The sequence below is a fragment of the Dermacentor variabilis genome, chromosome 4, assembly GCF_050947875.1.
Source record: "Dermacentor variabilis isolate Ectoservices chromosome 4, ASM5094787v1, whole genome shotgun sequence".
Lineage (NCBI taxonomy): Eukaryota > Metazoa > Arthropoda > Arachnida > Ixodida > Ixodidae > Dermacentor > Dermacentor variabilis.
In genome coordinates, this window is record NC_134571.1 from 73,709,896 (window position 1) to 73,717,570 (window position 7,675).

The window sequence follows — 7,675 nt, forward strand, 5'->3', positions numbered from 1 at the left end:
AGCTGTTTATCGCCAGAATCCCGGGATTTTTTCATGGCGTAACGTCAACAGAAAACTATCATCTTCGCTTCACTTTGCTGAGTGCTTTGCATTCATGCAATGAATGCAAAGCACTCAGCAAAGTGAAGCGAACGATGCACACATTCTTTGGAATGACGCATGCAACATACATAACAGCATAAGTTTCAATAAAGAACACGCTCAAAACAAGCGTCCGAAACACATATTTGACAAGGCGCGCCAGCGCCTACATACAATGCGAAGGTCTTAGCGCTCCCCGCATAAGTTTCCTGGTAAAGATTACTGTTGCTCAAACTGCCGTGGCGACGGCAGCTTGACAGTAGCATACGAAGCAGGGAGTGACGTAACTACGCTCTCGTGCGTAAAAGAACCCGCATATCAACTGATTAGTGTTGTGACAGTGGTATGGGAAGGCGACGTTATATATATATATATATATATATATATATATATATATATATATATATATATATATATATATTGTGAACTCATGAAGGACAGCGCGCATTGCATAAGAGGCGTGGCAAATTTCTCTTCTATCTGGTCCGTTCTTTGTAGGTGCACGAAGTAGCGGCGCGATTCAAGTCGCAGTCTGTCGACGAAATGTCTTAGGCTAATGATTAGGCGAAGTGCATGTGAATGAACTTGAAAAAAGGGGGTACCAGTGAAACACGAAGGACGCGGCCACCAGGAAAAGGCGTTAGACACGGATGGACGCTAGACTTTCAACTCTACTTCATTGAAATTTATATTGCCGCACATAACCTCCGACTCATGCGCATCTTCAACTCCTTCCAAGACATCTGCTTTGATAACACCTCGAAAATACATTACCGTGTGAAAACAGCCGACGTATGCGCAACTTCTACGCCTCCCACGACCTGTGCATGAATGTCATTTTTTATTAATCATATTTTACCTACTCGATAGGTAAGCACGTTCCTTGTTTGTTAAACACAAAGACGTATCACTGACATAAATTTCTTTCTCATTTCCAATGTGAAAAGCTTCTAAGATTTCGCGTTCGTATCTGGTCTTACACTTCCCTAAAATGGTCACACGACCGAACAATGGCGCACTTTTTTTTTTTTGCACTCATTGTAGCCGCGGTAATAAACCGCCAAGTTGCTTCCCTGGTCCCCGCTTAAAGGACAGGTTATGAGAGGGGCCTCTTTCTTTCACGATTCCAATGTGAAAAGCTTCCAATGTGCGCATCCTTTGTGTTTCGCTGGTACCCCTCTTTTCAAGTTCGTCATGCACCAAACTGGCCTAAGACCTTGCGTTAATGCATGTTCATGTCACGACGCGAGTAATTTCAGCCTACGTCGCAATGGGAAATCGTTCTAGTTGCGTTGTTCACAGCTTCGCTGTCCAATCACATTCACAGCGTAGATTGGATACCTTTACTTTTTACTTAATTGCCTCGACTGAATGTGCTCGAATGTATAATCTGAGATATCGTATCCGCCTTTTGTCTGCATAAGTACTCTGAAATGTGGGTACCCCACCGGAGGTATTCTATTGTTAATCTTCCTCTCTTTCCTTTCCTCTTATACATCTCCCTTCCTTCATCTTTCGCAAGTCGTAGCTGATCGCAATAAAAACTTCATATATGTTTTCAAATGGTTCCCAGAGCCCCGTTGTCGCCGATAACGCTCGGAATTAGCTGTTCACAATGCTTATTACAATTTTTCCGAGCAAGCAATATTATTATGCACGCAATATTGCCGTGCGACTGGCCGCTCGAGGCACTTCGCGCCGGTGTATTCTAGGGCTTCTTTCACGCCAGGAAAAACGTACACATTTTTTGTAGCATGTATCGAGGAACAGAAAGCTGTATCGGGAGTTTTTCATGTCGCTCTACAATTCTGTGTGTAGTATGTAAGTGTTGTATGTAGGTTTTACCAAAAGAACACACGGTCTCAAGGATCTACGGAACAAAGGTTGATAGTATCAGAGAATAGACATAGATGGCAATTTGCCGACCACCATGCTGCCTGGGAACTTACCTGATTGCTCACAAAAAGAAAAGTTTCTCAATTCTTCCAAGTGTCTCCAATTGCCAACTGTGTCAGCTGTACACCTCGCTGCGGCTACTAGTGCCATCCAGCTTTTCCCGCTGACAAGCAACGTTGTTCTTGTGCGTATGGCTCGGAGTGCACTTTGCGAAAGCTTCCGCATGTTGATAAAATTGCATAAACAGGCATGGAGTGCGGCCTGATCCCGGTGACCAGAACCGGCAACGCACTCCCTCACCAGCGCAGGATTGGCCATCCTGGTGCAGTACTTCTCCACAATTTCCTATATGAATACAGCAATCAAACCCCGGCCCTCAGTCGCCAGCAGCTGCGAAGCAACTGACAACGGCGGCGGTCAGACCTGTGACGCAGCAGAGGGGGCTAAGAATCCGTGGTTCCGGACAGGCCACCATCGGAATCTGAACCTGGCAACGTTTAACGCTAGAACGTTATCTAGTAAGTCGAGTCTAGCAGTGCTATTGGAGGAATTAGAGGGCAGTAAATGGCATATAATGGGGCTCAGTGAAGTTAGGACAAAAGAAGCATATAGAGAAGAAGCACAGCCTGAACTAAAGATGAAGGGGGACCCCCATCCAATGCTACCGAACAACGGCGGCGACTTCGGATTCACAGGTTGCTATCCTGCCAGATATTCCTACCATCGGGCTTCGGAGGCGGGGTTATTGCGGAGCGTTGCGAGCATGGGCGTGCTTTCGAAACGGATTCGACGATTGTGATTTGCTGCTAAACGGACTTCAGATTCCCTAGTCGACTCGCCTAGGGAAGACGACGGCATTAAAAGCGGAGACTTTTCGTGCGGAGAGACAGAGGGTTCTGGTGTGAACTGGGATGGTTAACTTGCTCCTGCATGGAGTGGGCTTCAGTGACTGGAGCCGTGTAACTAAGCCAATGAACCCCTTTTCCTTCATTCCTACATCCTGACGTAGCCGTCGATGGGTTTTATGGATTCCTTGCCCTAACGGCACCCTAAGCCTTAATAAGCTGTTGTCATACACGCACAAATTCGTCCCGATACAACTTCCAAATCTCTCACTTGTCAACTTCGATGGTTGCGCAACTTGTGGCGCTTCTTGTCGCACTGTCACTGATAGAGAAAAAGCACACAAATGATCGATTTTGTGCTACTCGTATACATGCTGCAGGGTTCGCTATTGTGTTCTGCACGAACTGTTGGTATTCGACATTGTATAAACGATACACCACCGAACACCAAGTCATTATTCAGTAGCTACCATGTCAGTGTTTGGTTAACGGCAATGAACCTGAGTGGGAAAATGCGCAATTAGCGCATGAAGAGGACTAGTATTTATCCATCCCACTTTCAAGCACGGACGCTGCAAGAAACCTTCGTTTATCTGCATGCGACTGCACACTATCTGATTGGAATAAGCCCCACTCCTCACATGTCCAATTGCACACCCTGGACAATGCCGTAACCCTCCGGTTGCCATCAAGACTGCCCGGAAGAGACGCGACCCTCTTATGTATAGACTATGTGTGTTCGTGCATGACGTTCACCAATACTGCGCCAACCTCAGAAGAATGACCGACGCCGCAGCGTGCGACCACTCCGGTGAAAAGGAAACTATGAGTTGCATTCTATGCCTGCGCTTGCAGTATTCTGAGCAGAGGCGCACATTAATCGCTGTGCTGAACAAGTTTGACGACCGGCCCCTGTCGGAAGAGATAATTCTACGGCACAGACGTAGCTCATGATCCCGTCAGAAGACCGTGGATGTGTTATGAGTACTGCTTTTCAAGCCCTCATTGGCTTTGGCAGTCCCGCTTTTGTATAGTGCTATTGTATTCCAATAAAAACTATCTTATTATGTTTGTAGCAACCACCCGGTGTATGTGAACACCCATTAATTTTTCGTTTTGTTTTTAGTTTCCTTCCCCTATTCCTTTACCGTCTCTCTCGCCTCTTCTTCGGTTCTCAAGGTGTAGCAAACCGGAAACTTGCTCTTTATTATGCCCCCCCCCCCGGCCTTTCTTCTTTCTCTGACCTCCGTTGCACACAATTAAGGGCACAAATTGTAGCCATGCTCTCGCATAGTATACCCCCTGTGTACCAGGCCCAGTTAAAAAATGACGAACGTCGAATCGTTAGCGGTCTATTTGCGATAAACTCTAACACGAAATTGTCGTTTTCGACGACAGCTTACTCGGGCAGGTGATGAGTGCACTATGTTTCGCAACTTCCCAACGCTTGTGTTTTTAAATGTAATCTGCTGCCGCCAACGCCGCCGACGCCAGTGCTGCTGCTCTTCCGATGCACTGATGCTGCTGTATTAGCTTTCGGAATCGCTCTGCTTAGCTGTGGCGCTTCCTGCTCTAAGTGTTGACTGTAGTTAGCCACTAGAGCGTGAACTGAGATAACGCAAGAGGTGAGAGGCGGAGCGATACAGGCCCCTGTTTCGCTGCCGCCAAGACGTCCCACAAACTGAAAACTGCCGGGTGAAAAATATTTTTACCGTTTTTCTTTTTTTCGCTGAGTTGGTTTGAGTTAAGCTCCGGAGCGAAAATCGTAACGGTTAGAACTGGCTCGGAGCTTTCTGAACTAGTTCGTGTTTTCACTGTGTCCTTCGAGAATTAAATTACGCAGTGAGTCCAAGCGCGAGGGAATCGGGTGCAGGTTAGGCGTTGCGGTATGGCAAATATTCAATAGCTTAATTTGGGGCTAGTTGGTAATCGCTAAGCACTTATTTTCTCCTTGTTTAGGGGCGTTTTATGCAGGGTGTCCGAGCTAACTTAAACCAGAGTTTAAATATATGTGAATGCCATGTACCTGGACAGAACCGAGGTAATGTTGTTTGCCATCGCTTGCAGGTACTCATATTACGATTTCTTTCAATGCGCTTAATTAGATAATTAGTCTTAATTAATTTGTCAACTTCTCAAATATTATAATTAGTTCACAAGGGTAATTGAGTAAATTGTAGAGCGGCATGAAATACTCCCGATACAGCTTTCTGTTGCTCAATGCGTGTTACATAGATGTTTTTTTTTTCCGAGCGTATAAGAAGCCCGCAAATGCACGCAAAACTGCCATGTGACTGGCCGCTCGAGGCACTTTGCGCCGGTGTACTCGCGGGCTTCTTTCACGCTCGGAAAAACACTTTTATGCAGCATGTATCGAGCACCAGAAAGCTGTATCGGGAGTTTTTCATGTCGCTCTACAACTTTTTTTTCAATTACACTTTCCAATTGATTTATTAATTAAGACTAATTATCTATTTTGGCGACATGAAAACAAAATTAATTTGAGTGTCTCCAAGCGATGTAAAACATTACCTTTGTTCTGTCCAGCTACGTGGCATCTGCATATCTTTAAGCTCTAGATGAAGTTAGCTGGGCCACCCGGTACAACGCATAAACGTTTCCCTCAGTGCACACTTGGTGCGCACTCCGTGCATACCAAGCGCATACTTTGTTTGCCCGGTGTCCTTTGAGAACAGAATGTGACTTCGTTATTCAGTTCATTATTAGGTGAAGGTTATAGGTGATGTACTATTAAAGTGCGAACAGTGTACAATAATTACAGCCTGCGTGGAAAATTACTTATCCAAGCGTCCGGAGCATTACAAGCGTGTTTTACAAACCGTGTAGAAAGTTTTACCGCTGTCCTGAAAGAACTGAATGGGGCGCCGAGTTTATATTTAGAAGCAACAGGAGGCGTGCAAAACTTATGTTCGGACAAAGTTTGAGAAGTTTTAGGTAGATTGCGGTGTTTCCTGTAAACTACTTATTGAAGTGCAAGGAAGCGTTATACAGCCATTATACACTATGTTTCCCAGTGTCCTAAGAGAAGTAGCCGCTAAGCGTCGAGTTACACATTTGTTGGACAGTGTACATCTAGAGGTAATGTGTGGCAAAAGCTTTAGAAGCTTCTTGTGTAATTGATGACTTCGTAAAGATGAGTGAATGCTCGTCTTTTTTTCATATTTTTCAGCGTTGTACTGAGCATGTATCCCACTGTGCTCGGTGAACTAATAATGGCACCAAGTTTATATTCGACGAAAATGGTGGACCGGTTATGCATGAAGTGCAGGTAAAGTTTCATGTGCGTGAGTCAGTTACGGCTTTTGCAGGACATTACTTATGCAGACTCTCCAGAACGTTACGTGCGTGTTTTGCGAACTGCATAGAATGGTTGCTTGCTTCCTTGGGAGAAATATAACTGCCCCGATTTAAGTATTATTAATAATTGGCAGCCCATCCTGGCTTATGTAGATTATTGTAAGTTAAATACGGGTGTCGCAATAAATTATGGAAGAGCTTGAAAGCGTTGCACAGCATTTATACCCTATGCTTTTCAGTGCATTATGTGCACTGAAAATGTGCCCGTCCTGTTCAGCGCCTGGTTATTAAAGTCAGTTTTTTTAAGGTTGGCCCCTTTTTTAAGGCGTATGCTTTATCCATTTGAATTTACAAAATATTTTCTCTGTGCGAAAAAAAGTGTGTTGATGTTCAGCGCTAGGGCTTGTATTAGTCCTGCCATTCATTGTTGACTTTCTCTCTTTAAGTGTTCTGGTAAAACATGTTTCCCAATCCAAGTTTTACCTGGATTGGGAAGAATTGGGGATAAGAGTTAATGAAGAATACCTTAGTAACTTGCGATTCGCTGATGATATTGCCTTGCTTAGTAACTCAGGGGACCAATAGCAATGCATGCTCACTGACCTGGACAGCCTAAGCAGAAGGGTGGGTCTAAAAATTAATCTGCAGAAAACTAAAGTAATCGTTAACAGTCTCGGCAGAGAACAGCAATTTACGATAGGTAGCGAGGCACTGGAAGTGCTAAGGGAATACACCTACTTAGGGTAGATAGTGACCGCGGATCCAGATCATGAGACTGAAATAATCAGAAAAATAAGAATGGGCTGGGGGGGCGCTTGACAGACATTCCCAGATCATGAACAGCAGGTTGCCATTATCCCTCACAAGAAAAGAGTTTAACCAGCTGTGTCTTACCAGTACTCACCTAAGGGGCAGAAACCTGGAGGCTTACGAAAAGAGTTCTGCTTAAATTGAGGACGACGCAACGAGCTATGGAAAGAAGAATGATGGGTGTAACGTTAAGCGATAAGAAAAGAGCAGATTGGTTGAAGGAACAAACGCGAGTTAATGACATCTTAGTTGAAATCAAGAAAAAGAAATCGGCATTTGCAGGACATGTAATGAGGAGGGAAGATAACCGATGGTCATTAAGGGTTACGGACTGGATTCCAAGATAAGAGACGCGTAGCAGGGGACGGCAGAAAGTTAGGTGGGCGGGTGATATTAAGAAGTTTGCAGGAACAACATGGCCACATTTAGTATGGGAGAGGCTTTTGCCCGGCAGTGGGCGTAGCCAAGATGATGATTATGATGATGATGATGATGAAAACAAGTTTAAACGTCTGCGACCTCAAGCTACCAACTATAGCGCGCATTTCTGTTTTAACCTGTGATTCTATTTTCAGTCCAGGAATCCTTCTTGAAGCACGTGACATGCAACTTGAACGTGCGTGCGAAAGACGTTTACATTAATGACCAAAACTTTACCAAATGGTGAAACTAATTAGTTTATGCATTCACAAATGTGAGCGTATTCGCTTATGTCATGCAAGAAC